General features: G+C 39.0%; 5 non-coding genes across 5 annotated transcripts; all 5 read right to left on the reverse strand.

Annotated features, from left to right (window-relative positions):
• Positions 1-527: 527 nt before the first annotated feature.
• Positions 528-600, reverse strand: TRNAK-CUU (transfer RNA lysine (anticodon CUU)). Its single transcript has one exon. It is a non-coding gene; the product is annotated as a tRNA-Lys (tRNA).
• Positions 601-4,171: 3,571 nt separating this feature from the next.
• On the reverse strand, positions 4,172-4,244 carry TRNAK-CUU (transfer RNA lysine (anticodon CUU)). Its single transcript has one exon. It is a non-coding gene; the product is annotated as a tRNA-Lys (tRNA).
• A 102-nt stretch (positions 4,245-4,346) lies between these two features.
• TRNAK-CUU (transfer RNA lysine (anticodon CUU)) lies at positions 4,347-4,419 on the reverse strand. Its single transcript has one exon. It is a non-coding gene; the product is annotated as a tRNA-Lys (tRNA).
• A 2,881-nt stretch (positions 4,420-7,300) lies between these two features.
• On the reverse strand, positions 7,301-7,373 carry TRNAK-CUU (transfer RNA lysine (anticodon CUU)). The gene has a single exon. It is a non-coding gene; the product is annotated as a tRNA-Lys (tRNA).
• A 3,746-nt stretch (positions 7,374-11,119) lies between these two features.
• On the reverse strand, positions 11,120-11,192 carry TRNAK-CUU (transfer RNA lysine (anticodon CUU)). The gene has a single exon. It is a non-coding gene; the product is annotated as a tRNA-Lys (tRNA).
• Between the last annotated feature and the right edge of the window lie 1,543 nt (positions 11,193-12,735).

Consider the following 12,735-nt stretch of genomic DNA (forward strand, 5'->3'; position numbering starts at 1 on the left):
GCTCCATTGGATTCCTATAGTTTTCTTCCCTATCCCTGCACTGCCGTTTTCCACAGATAGGATGCTGTGTAATCATAGGCTCTGGTGGAGTTTGGAAAGAAAATACACATCAGCCAGAGGCAGAAATAGTCTAAGAAAGTATCAAACACAATTACCAGTCAGTATCTGAACGCATTGAAGAATATCAGGAAATAGCCGATTAAACCTGTGTGGAAAAAAGTCTTATTTGTGTTTTCTCCACTTTATTTTATAGTAAGATGATACATACTTTTTCTTTTACAGTGAATACATTAAGGTGTGGTATTGCCCCATTACACATCATCCAGACATGCATTCATATATTGCATGTTAACAATGAAAATATTGCAAATATTGTAAAGAGACTTTCAATTTCTATTTTTTTGGTCAAAAAGCACGAAAATTTTAGTTGTTTTCACCCAACGTTTTCTTCCCTATCCCTGCACTGCCGCTTTCCACAGATAGTATGTATTTTTTTGGTCAAAAAGCACTACAATTTTAGTTGTTTTCGCCCAACGTGGGGCTCGAACCCACGACCCTGAGATTAAGAGTCTCATGCTCTACCGACTGAGCTAGCCGGGCTCTTTTAGATGCCTATAGTTTTCTTCCCTATCCCTGCACTGCCGTTTTCCACAGATAGGATGCTGTGTAATCATAGGCTCTGGTGGAGTTTGGAAAGAAAATACACATCAGCCAGAGGCAGAAATAGTCTAAGAAAGTATCAAACACAATTACCAGTCAATATCCGAACGCATTGAAGAATATCAGGAAATAGCCGATTAAACCTGTGTGGAAAAAAGTCTTATTTGTGTTTTCTCCACTTTATTTTATAGTAAGATGATACATACTTTTTCTTTTACAGTGAATACATTAAGGTGTGGTATTGCCCCATTACACATCATCCAGACATGCATTCATATATTGCATGTTAACAATGAAAATATTGCAAATATTGTAAAGAGACTTTCAATTTCTATTTTTTTGGTCAAAAAGCACGAAAATTTTAGTTGTTTTCGCCCAACGCCACGACCCTGAGATTAAGAGTCTCATGCTCTACCGACTGAGCTAGCCGGGCTCTTTTGGATGCCTATAGTTTTCTTCCCTATCCCTGCACTGCCGCTTTCCACAGATAGGATGCTGTGTAATCATAGGCTCTGGTGGAGTTTGGAAAGAAAATACACATCAGCCAGAGGCAGAAATAGTCTAAGAAAGTATCAAACACAATTACCAGTCAATATCAGAACGCATTGAAGAATATCAGGAAATAGCCGATTAAACATGTGTGGAAAAAAGTCTTATTTGTGTTTTCTCCACTTTATTTTATAGTAAGATGATACATACTTTTTCTTTTACAGTGAATACATTAAGGTGTGGTATTGCCCCATTACACATCATCCAGACATGCATTCATATATTGCATGTTAACAATGAAAATATTGCAAATATTGTAAAGAGACTTTCAATTTCTATTTTTTGGTCAAAAAGCACTAAAATTTTAGTTGTTTTTGCCCAACGTGGGGCTCAAACCCACGACCCTGAGATTAAGAGTCTCATGCTCTACTGACTGAGCTAGCCGGGCTCCTTTGGATGCCTATAGTTTTCTTCCCTATCCCTGCACTGCCGTTTTCCACAGACAGGATGTATTTTTTTGGTCAAAAAGTCCTACAATTTTAGTTGTTTTCGCCCAACGTGGGGCTCTAACCCACAACCCTGAGATTAAGAGTCTCATGCTCTACCGACTGAGCTAGCCGGGCTCCTTTGGATGCCTATAGTTTTCTTCCCTATCCCTGCACTGCCGTTTTCCACAGATAGGATGCTGTGTAATCATAGGCTCTGGTGGAGTTTGGAAAGAAAATACACATCAGCCAGAGGCAGAAATAGTCTAAGAAAGTATCAAACACAATTACCAGTCAATATCTGAACGCATTGAAGAATATCAGGAAATAGCCGATTAAACCTGTGTGGAAAAAAGTCTTATTTGTGTTTTCTCCACTTTATTTTAAAGTAAGATGATACATACTTTTTCTTTTACAGTGAATACATTAAGGTGTGGTATTGCCCCATTACACATCATCCAGACATGCATTCATATATTGCATGTTAACAATGAAAATATTGCAAATATTGTAAAGAGACTTTCAATTTCTATTTTTTTGGTCAAAAAGCACGAAAATTTTAGTTGTTTTCGCCCAACGTTTTCTTCCCTATCCCTGCACTGCCGCTTTCCACAGATAGGATGTATTTTTTTGGTCAAAAAGCACTACAATTTTAGTTGTTTTCACCCAACGTGGGGCTCAGAACCCACGACCCTGAGATTAAGAGTCTCATGCTCTACCGACTGAGCTAGCCGGGCTCTTTTGGATGCCTATAGTTTTCTTCCCTATCCCTGCACTGCCGCTTTCCACAGATAGGATGCTGTGTAATCATAGGCTCTGGTGGAGTTTGGAAAGAAAATACACATCAGCCAGAGGCAGAAATAGTCTAAGAAAGTATCAAACACAATTACCAGTCAATATCAGAACGCATTGAAGAATATCAGGAAATAGCCGATTAAACATGTGTGGAAAAAAGTCTTATTTGTGTTTTCTCCACTTTATTTTATAGTAAGATGATACATACTTTTTCTTTTACAGTGAATACATTAAGGTGTGGTATTGCCCCATTACACATCATCCAGACATGCATTCATATATTGCATGTTAACAATGAAAATATTGCAAATATTGTAAAGAGACTTTCAATTTCTATTTTTTGGTCAAAAAGCACTAAAATTTTAGTTGTTTTTGCCCAACGTGGGGCTCAAACCCACAACCCTGAGATTAAGAGTCTCATGCTCTACTGACTGAGCTAGCCGGGGTCCTTTGGATGCCTATAGTTTTCTTCCCTATCCCTGCACTGCCGTTTTCCACAGACAGGATGTATTTTTTTGGTCAAAAAGTCCTACAATTTTAGTTGTTTTCGCCCAACGTGGGGCTCTAACCCACAACCCTGAGATTAAGAGTCTCATGCTCTACCGACTGAGCTAGCCGGGCTCCTTTGGATGCCTATAGTTTTCTTCCCTATCCCTGCACTGCCGTTTTCCACAGATAGGATGCTGTGTAATCATAGGCTCTGGTGGAGTTTGGAAAGAAAATACACATCAGCCAGAGGCAGAAATAGTCTAAGAAAGTATCAAACACAATTACCAGTCAATATCTGAACGCTTTGAAGAATATCAGGAAATAGCCGATTAAACCTGTGTGGAAAAAAGTCTTATTTGTGTTTTCTCCACTTTATTTTAAAGTAAGATGATACATACTTTTTCTTTTACAGTGAATACATTAAGGTGTGGTATTGCCCCATTACACATCATCCAGACATGCATTCATATATTGCATGTTAACAATGAAAATATTGCAAATATTGTAAAGAGACTTTCAATTTCTATTTTTTTGGTCAAAAAGCACGAAAATTTTAGTTGTTTTCGCCCAACGTTTTCTTCCCTATCCCTGCACTGCCGCTTTCCACAGATAGGATGTATTTTTTTGGTCAAAAAGCACTACAATTTTAGTTGTTTTCGCCCAACGTGGGGCTCAGAACCCACGACCCTGAGATTAAGAGTCTCATGCTCTACCGACTGAGCTAGCCGGGCTCCTTTGGATGCCTATAGTTTTCTTCCCTATCCCTGCACTGCCGTTTTCCACAGATAGGATGCTGTGTAATCATAGGCTCTGGTGGAGTTTGGAAAGAAAATACACATCAGCCAGAGGCAGAAATAGTCTAAGAAAGTATCAAACACAATTACCAGTCAATATCTGAACGCATTGAAGAATATCAGGAAATAGCCGATTAAACCTGTGTGGAAAAAAGTCTTATTTGTGTTTTCTCCACTTTATTTTATAGTAAGATGATACATACTTTTTCTTTTACAGTGAATACATTAAGGTGTGGTATTGCCCCATTGCACATCATCCAGACATGCATTCATATATTGCATGTTAACAATGAAAATATTGCAAATATTGTAAAGAGACTTTCAATTTCTATTTTTTTGGTCAAAAAGCACGAAAATTTTAGTTGTTTTCACCCGTTTTCTTCCCTATCCCTGCACTGCCGCTTTCCACAGATAGTATGTATTTTTTTGGTCAAAAAGCACTACAATTTTAGTTGTTTTCGCCCAACGTGGGGCTCGAACCCACGACCCTGAGATTAAGAGTCTCATGCTCTACCGACTGAGCTAGCCGGGCTCCTTTGGATGCCTATAGTTTTCTTCCCTATCCCTGCACTGCCGTTTTCCACAGATAGGATGTATTTTTTTGGTCAAAAAGCAGTACAATTTTAGTTGTTTTCGCCCAACGTGGGGCTCGAACCCACGACCCTGAGATTAAGAGTCTCATGCTCTACCGACTGAGCTAGCCGGGCTCTTTTAGATGCCTATAGTTTTCTTCCCTATCCCTGCACTGCCGTTTTCCACAGATAGGATGCTGTGTAATCATAGGCTCTGGTGGAGTTTGGAAAGAAAATACACATCAGCCAGAGGCAGAAATAGTCTAAGAAAGTATCAAACACAATTACCAGTCAATATCCGAACGCATTGAAGAATATCAGGAAATAGCCGATTAAACCTGTGTGGAAAAAAGTCTTATTTGTGTTTTCTCCACTTTATTTTATAGTAAGATGATACATACTTTTTCTTTTACAGTGAATACATTAAGGTGTGGTATTGCCCCATTACACATCATCCAGACATGCATTCATATATTGCATGTTAACAATGAAAATATTGCAAATATTGTAAAGAGACTTTCAATTTCTATTTTTTTGGTCAAAAAGCACGAAAATTTTAGTTGTTTTCGCCCAACGCCACGACCCTGAGATTGAGAGTCTCATGCTCTACCGACTGAGCTAGCCGGGCTCTTTTGGATGCCTATAGTTTTCTTCCCTATCCCTGCACTGCCGCTTTCCACAGATAGGATGCTGTGTAATCATAGGCTCTGGTGGAGTTTGGAAAGAAAATACACATCAGCCAGAGGCAGAAATAGTCTAAGAAAGTATCAAACACAATTACCAGTCAATATCAGAACGCATTGAAGAATATCAGGAAATAGCCGATTAAACATGTGTGGAAAAAAGTCTTATTTGTGTTTTCTCCACTTTATTTTATAGTAAGATGATACATACTTTTTCTTTTACAGTGAATACATTAAGGTGTGGTATTGCCCCATTACACATCATCCAGACATGCATTCATATATTGCATGTTAACAATGAAAATATTGCAAATATTGTAAAGAGACTTTCAATTTCTATTTTTTGGTCAAAAAGCACTAAAATTTTAGTTGTTTTTGCCCAACGTGGGGCTCAAACCCACGACCCTGAGATTAAGAGTCTCATGCTCTACCGACTGAGCTAGCCGGGCTCCTTTGGATGCGTATAGTTTTCTTCCCTATCCCTGCACTGCCGTTTTCCACAGACAGGTTGTATTTTTTTGGTCAAAAAGTCCTACAATTTTAGTTGTTTTCGCCCAACGTGGGGCTCTAACCCACAACCCTGAGATTAAGAGTCTCATGCTCTACCGACTGAGCTAGCCGGGCTCCTTTGGATGCCTATAGTTTTCTTCCCTATCCCTGCACTGCCGTTTTCCACAGATAGGATGTATTTTTTTGGTCAAAAAGTCCTACAATTTTAGTTGTTTTCCCCCAACGTGGGGCTCGAACCCACAACCCTGAGATTAAGAGTCTCATGCTCTACCGACTGAGCTAGCCGGGCTCCTTTGGATACCTATAGTTTTCTTCCCTATCCCTGCACTGCCGTTTTCCACAGATAGGATGCTGTGTAATCATAGGCTCTGGTGGAGTTTGGAAAGAAAATACACATCAGCCAGAGGCAGAAATAGTCTAAGAAAGTATCAAACACAATTACCAGTCAATATCAGAACGCATTGAAGAATATCAGGAAATAGCTGATTAAACCTGTGTGGAAAAAAGTCTTATTTGTGTTTTCTCCACTTTATTTTATAGTAAAATGATACATACTTTTTCTTTTACAGTGAATACATTAAGGTGTGGTATTGCCCCATTACACATCATCCAGACATGCATTCATATATTGCATGTTAACAATCAAAATATTGCAAATATTGTAAAGAGAATTTCAATTTCTATTTTTTTGGTCAAAAAGCATTAAAATTTTAGTTGTTTTCGCCCAACGTGGGGCTCGCACCCACGACCCTGAGATTAAGATTCTCATGCTCTACCGACTGAGCTAGCCGGGCTCCTTTGGATACCTATAGTTTTCTTCCCTATCCCTGCACTGCCGTTTTCCACAGATAGGATGCTGTGTAATCATAGGCTCTGGTGGAGTTTGGAAAGAAAATACACATCAGCCAGAGGCAGAAATAGTCTAAGAAAGTATCAAACACAATTACCAGTCAATATCCGAACGCATTGAAGAATATCAGGAAATAGTCGATTAAACCTGTGTGGAAAAAAGTCTTATTTGTGTTTTCTCCACTTTATTTTATAGTAAGATGATACATACTTTTTCTTTTACAGTGAATACATTAAGGTGTGGTATTGCCCCATTACACATCATCCAGACATGCATTCATATATTGCATGTTAACAATGAAAATATTGCAAATATTGTAAAGAGACTTTCAATTTCTATTTTTTTGGTCAAAAGCACTAAAATTTTAGTTGTTTTCGCCCAACATGGGGCTCGAACCCACAACCCTGAGATTAAGAGTCTCATGCTCTACCGACTGAGCAAGCCGGGCTCCATTGGATTCCTATAGTTTTCTTCCCTATCCCTGCACTGCCGTTTTCCACAGATAGGATGCTGTGTAATCATAGGCTCTGGTGGAGTTTGGAAAGAAAATACACATCAGCCAGAGGCAGAAATAGTCTAAGAAAGTATCAAACACAATTACCAGTCAGTATCTGAACGCATTGAAGAATATCAGGAAATAGCCGATTAAACCTGTGTGGAAAAAAGTCTTATTTGTGTTTTCTCCACTTTATTTTATAGTAAGATGATACATACTTTTTCTTTTACAGTGAATACATTAAGGTGTGGTATTGCCCCATTACACATCATCCAGACATGCATTCATATATTGCATGTTAACAATGAAAATATTGCAAATATTGTAAAGAGACTTTCAATTTCTATTTTTTTGGTCAAAAAGCACGAAAATTTTAGTTGTTTTCACCCAACGTTTTCTTCCCTATCCCTGCACTGCCGCTTTCCACAGATAGTATGTATTTTTTTGGTCAAAAAGCACTACAATTTTAGTTGTTTTCGCCCAACGTGGGGCTCGAACCCACGACCCTGAGATTAAGAGTCTCATGCTCTACCGACTGAGCTAGCCGGGCTCTTTTAGATGCCTATAGTTTTCTTCCCTATCCCTGCACTGCCGTTTTCCACAGATAGGATGCTGTGTAATCATAGGCTCTGGTGGAGTTTGGAAAGAAAATACACATCAGCCAGAGGCAGAAATAGTCTAAGAAAGTATCAAACACAATTACCAGTCAATATCCGAACGCATTGAAGAATATCAGGAAATAGCCGATTAAACCTGTGTGGAAAAAAGTCTTATTTGTGTTTTCTCCACTTTATTTTATAGTAAGATGATACATACTTTTTCTTTTACAGTGAATACATTAAGGTGTGGTATTGCCCCATTACACATCATCCAGACATGCATTCATATATTGCATGTTAACAATGAAAATATTGCAAATATTGTAAAGAGACTTTCAATTTCTATTTTTTTGGTCAAAAAGCACGAAAATTTTAGTTGTTTTCGCCCAACGCCACGACCCTGAGATTAAGAGTCTCATGCTCTACCGACTGAGCTAGCCGGGCTCTTTTGGATGCCTATAGTTTTCTTCCCTATCCCTGCACTGCCGCTTTCCACAGATAGGATGCTGTGTAATCATAGGCTCTGGTGGAGTTTGGAAAGAAAATACACATCAGCCAGAGGCAGAAATAGTCTAAGAAAGTATCAAACACAATTACCAGTCAATATCAGAACGCATTGAAGAATATCAGGAAATAGCCGATTAAACATGTGTGGAAAAAAGTCTTATTTGTGTTTTCTCCACTTTATTTTATAGTAAGATGATACATACTTTTTCTTTTACAGTGAATACATTAAGGTGTGGTATTGCCCCATTACACATCATCCAGACATGCATTCATATATTGCATGTTAACAATGAAAATATTGCAAATATTGTAAAGAGACTTTCAATTTCTATTTTTTGGTCAAAAAGCACTAAAATTTTAGTTGTTTTTGCCCAACGTGGGGCTCAAACCCACGACCCTGAGATTAAGAGTCTCATGCTCTACTGACTGAGCTAGCCGGGCTCCTTTGGATGCCTATAGTTTTCTTCCCTATCCCTGCACTGCCGTTTTCCACAGACAGGATGTATTTTTTTGGTCAAAAAGTCCTACAATTTTAGTTGTTTTCGCCCAACGTGGGGCTCTAACCCACAACCCTGAGATTAAGAGTCTCATGCTCTACCGACTGAGCTAGCCGGGCTCCTTTGGATGCCTATAGTTTTCTTCCCTATCCCTGCACTGCCGTTTTCCACAGATAGGATGCTGTGTAATCATAGGCTCTGGTGGAGTTTGGAAAGAAAATACACATCAGCCAGAGGCAGAAATAGTCTAAGAAAGTATCAAACACAATTACCAGTCAATATCTGAACGCATTGAAGAATATCAGGAAATAGCCGATTAAACCTGTGTGGAAAAAAGTCTTATTTGTGTTTTCTCCACTTTATTTTAAAGTAAGATGATACATACTTTTTCTTTTACAGTGAATACATTAAGGTGTGGTATTGCCCCATTACACATCATCCAGACATGCATTCATATATTGCATGTTAACAATGAAAATATTGCAAATATTGTAAAGAGACTTTCAATTTCTATTTTTTTGGTCAAAAAGCACGAAAATTTTAGTTGTTTTCGCCCAACGTTTTCTTCCCTATCCCTGCACTGCCGCTTTCCACAGATAGGATGTATTTTTTTGGTCAAAAAGCACTACAATTTTAGTTGTTTTCACCCAACGTGGGGCTCAGAACCCACGACCCTGAGATTAAGAGTCTCATGCTCTACCGACTGAGCTAGCCGGGCTCTTTTGGATGCCTATAGTTTTCTTCCCTATCCCTGCACTGCCGCTTTCCACAGATAGGATGCTGTGTAATCATAGGCTCTGGTGGAGTTTGGAAAGAAAATACACATCAGCCAGAGGCAGAAATAGTCTAAGAAAGTATCAAACACAATTACCAGTCAATATCAGAACGCATTGAAGAATATCAGGAAATAGCCGATTAAACATGTGTGGAAAAAAGTCTTATTTGTGTTTTCTCCACTTTATTTTATAGTAAGATGATACATACTTTTTCTTTTACAGTGAATACATTAAGGTGTGGTATTGCCCCATTACACATCATCCAGACATGCATTCATATATTGCATGTTAACAATGAAAATATTGCAAATATTGTAAAGAGACTTTCAATTTCTATTTTTTGGTCAAAAAGCACTAAAATTTTAGTTGTTTTTGCCCAACGTGGGGCTCAAACCCACGACCCGGAGATTAAGAGTCTCATGCTCTACTGACTGAGCTAGCCGGGGTCCTTTGGATGCCTATAGTTTTCTTCCCTATCCCTGCACTGCCGTTTTCCACAGACAGGATGTATTTTTTTGGTCAAAAAGTCCTACAATTTTAGTTGTTTTCGCCCAACGTGGGGCTCTAACCCACAACCCTGAGATTAAGAGTCTCATGCTCTACCGACTGAGCTAGCCGGGCTCCTTTGGATGCCTATAGTTTTCTTCCCTATCCCTGCACTGCCGTTTTCCACAGATAGGATGCTGTGTAATCATAGGCTCTGGTGGAGTTTGGAAAGAAAATACACATCAGCCAGAGGCAGAAATAGTCTAAGAAAGTATCAAACACAATTACCAGTCAATATCTGAACGCATTGAAGAATATCAGGAAATAGCCGATTAAACCTGTGTGGAAAAAAGTCTTATTTGTGTTTTCTCCACTTTATTTTAAAGTAAGATGATACATACTTTTTCTTTTACAGTGAATACATTAAGGTGTGGTATTGCCCCATTACACATCATCCAGACATGCATTCATATATTGCATGTTAACAATGAAAATATTGCAAATATTGTAAAGAGACTTTCAATTTCTATTTTTTTGGTCAAAAAGCACGAAAATTTTAGTTGTTTTCGCCCAACGTTTTCTTCCCTATCCCTGCACTGCCGCTTTCCACAGATAGGATGTATTTTTTTGGTCAAAAAGCACTACAATTTTAGTTGTTTTCGCCCAACGTGGGGCTCAGAACCCACGACCCTGAGATTAAGAGTCTCATGCTCTACCGACTGAGCTAGCCGGGCTCCTTTGGATGCCTATAGTTTTCTTCCCTATCCCTGCACTGCCGTTTTCCACAGATAGGATGCTGTGTAATCATAGGCTCTGGTGGAGTTTGGAAAGAAAATACACATCAGCCAGAGGCAGAAATAGTCTAAGAAAGTATCAAACACAATTACCAGTCAATATCTGAACGCATTGAAGAATATCAGGAAATAGCCGATTAAACCTGTGTGGAAAAAAGTCTTATTTGTGTTTTCTCCACTTTATTTTATAGTAAGATGATACATACTTTTTCTTTTACAGTGAATACATTAAGGTGTGGTATTGCCCCATTGCACATCATCCAGACATGCATTCATATATTGCATGTTAACAATGAAAATATTGCAAATATTGTAAAGAGACTTTCAATTTCTATTTTTTTGGTCAAAAAGCACGAAAATTTTAGTTGTTTTCACCCGTTTTCTTCCCTATCCCTGCACTGCCGCTTTCCACAGATAGTATGTATTTTTTTGGTCAAAAAGCACTACAATTTTAATTGTTTTCGCCCAATGTGGGGCTCGAACCCACGACCCTGAGATTAAGAGTCTCATGCTCTACCGACTGAGCTAGCCGGGCTCCTTTGGATGCCTATAGTTTTCTTCCCTATCCCTGCACTGCCGTTTTCCACAGATAGGATGTATTTTTTTGGTCAAAAAGCAGTACAATTTTAGTTGTTTTCGCCCAACGTGGGGCTCGAACCCACGACCCTGAGATTAAGAGTCTCATGCTCTACCGACTGAGCTAGCCGGGCTCTTTTAGATGCCTATAGTTTTCTTCCCTATCCCTGCACTGCCGTTTTCCACAGATAGGATGCTGTGTAATCATAGGCTCTGGTGGAGTTTGGAAAGAAAATACACATCAGCCAGAGGCAGAAATAGTCTAAGAAAGTATCAAACACAATTACCAGTCAATATCCGAACGCATTGAAGAATATCAGGAAATAGCCGATTAAACCTGTGTGGAAAAAAGTCTTATTTGTGTTTTCTCCACTTTATTTTATAGTAAGATGATACATACTTTTTCTTTTACAGTGAATACATTAAGGTGTGGTATTGCCCCATTACACATCATCCAGACATGCATTCATATATTGCATGTTAACAATGAAAATATTGCAAATATTGTAAAGAGACTTTCAATTTCTATTTTTTTGGTCAAAAAGCACGAACATTTTAGTTGTTTTCGCCCAACGCCACGACCCTGAGATTGAGAGTCTCATGCTCTACCGACTGAGCTAGCCGGGCTCTTTTGGATGCCTATAGTTTTCTTCCCTATCCCTGCACTGCCGCTTTCCACAGATAGGATGCTGTGTAATCATAGGCTCTGGTGGAGTTTGGAAAGAAAATACACATCAGCCAGAGGCAGAAATAGTCTAAGAAAGTATCAAACACAATTACCAGTCAATATCAGAACGCATTGAAGAATATCAGGAAATAGCCGATTAAACATGTGTGGAAAAAAGTCTTATTTGTGTTTTCTCCACTTTATTTTATAGTAAGATGATACATACTTTTTCTTTTACAGTGAATACATTAAGGTGTGGTATTGCCCCATTACACATCATCCAGACATGCATTCATATATTGCATGTTAACAATGAAAATATTGCAAATATTGTAAAGAGACTTTCAATTTCTATTTTTTGGTCAAAAAGCACTAAAATTTTAGTTGTTTTTGCCCAACGTGGGGCTCAAACCCACGACCCTGAGATTAAGGGTCTCATGCTCTACCGACTGAGCTAGCCGGGCTCCTTTGGATGCGTATAGTTTTCTTCCCTATCCCTGCACTGCCGTTTTCCACAGACAGGATGTATTTTTTTGGTCAAAAAGTCCTACAATTTTAGTTGTTTTCGCCCAACGTGGGGCTCTAACCCACAACCCTGAGATTAAGAGTCTCATGCTCCACCGACTGAGCTAGCCGGGCTCCTTTGGATGCCTATAGTTTTCTTCCCTATCCCTGCACTGCCGTTTTCCACAGATAGGATGTATTTTTTTGGTCAAAAAGTCCTACAATTTTAGTTGTTTTCCCCCAACGTGGGGCTCGAACCCACAACCCTGAGATTAAGAGTCTCATGCTCTACCGACTGAGCTAGCCGGGCTCCTTTGGATACCTATAGTTTTCTTCCCTATCCCTGCACTGCCGTTTTCCACAGATAGGATGCTGTGTAATCATAGGCTCTGGTGGAGTTTGGAAAGAAAATACACATCAGCCAGAGGCAGAAATAGTCTAAGAAAGTATCACACACAATTACCAGTCAATATCAGAACGCATTGAAGAATATCAGGAAATAGCTG

Source organism: Ambystoma mexicanum, chromosome 4q (assembly GCF_040938575.1).
Source record: "Ambystoma mexicanum isolate Mex_15411 chromosome 4q, UKY_AmexF1_1, whole genome shotgun sequence".
Lineage (NCBI taxonomy): Eukaryota > Metazoa > Chordata > Amphibia > Caudata > Ambystomatidae > Ambystoma > Ambystoma mexicanum.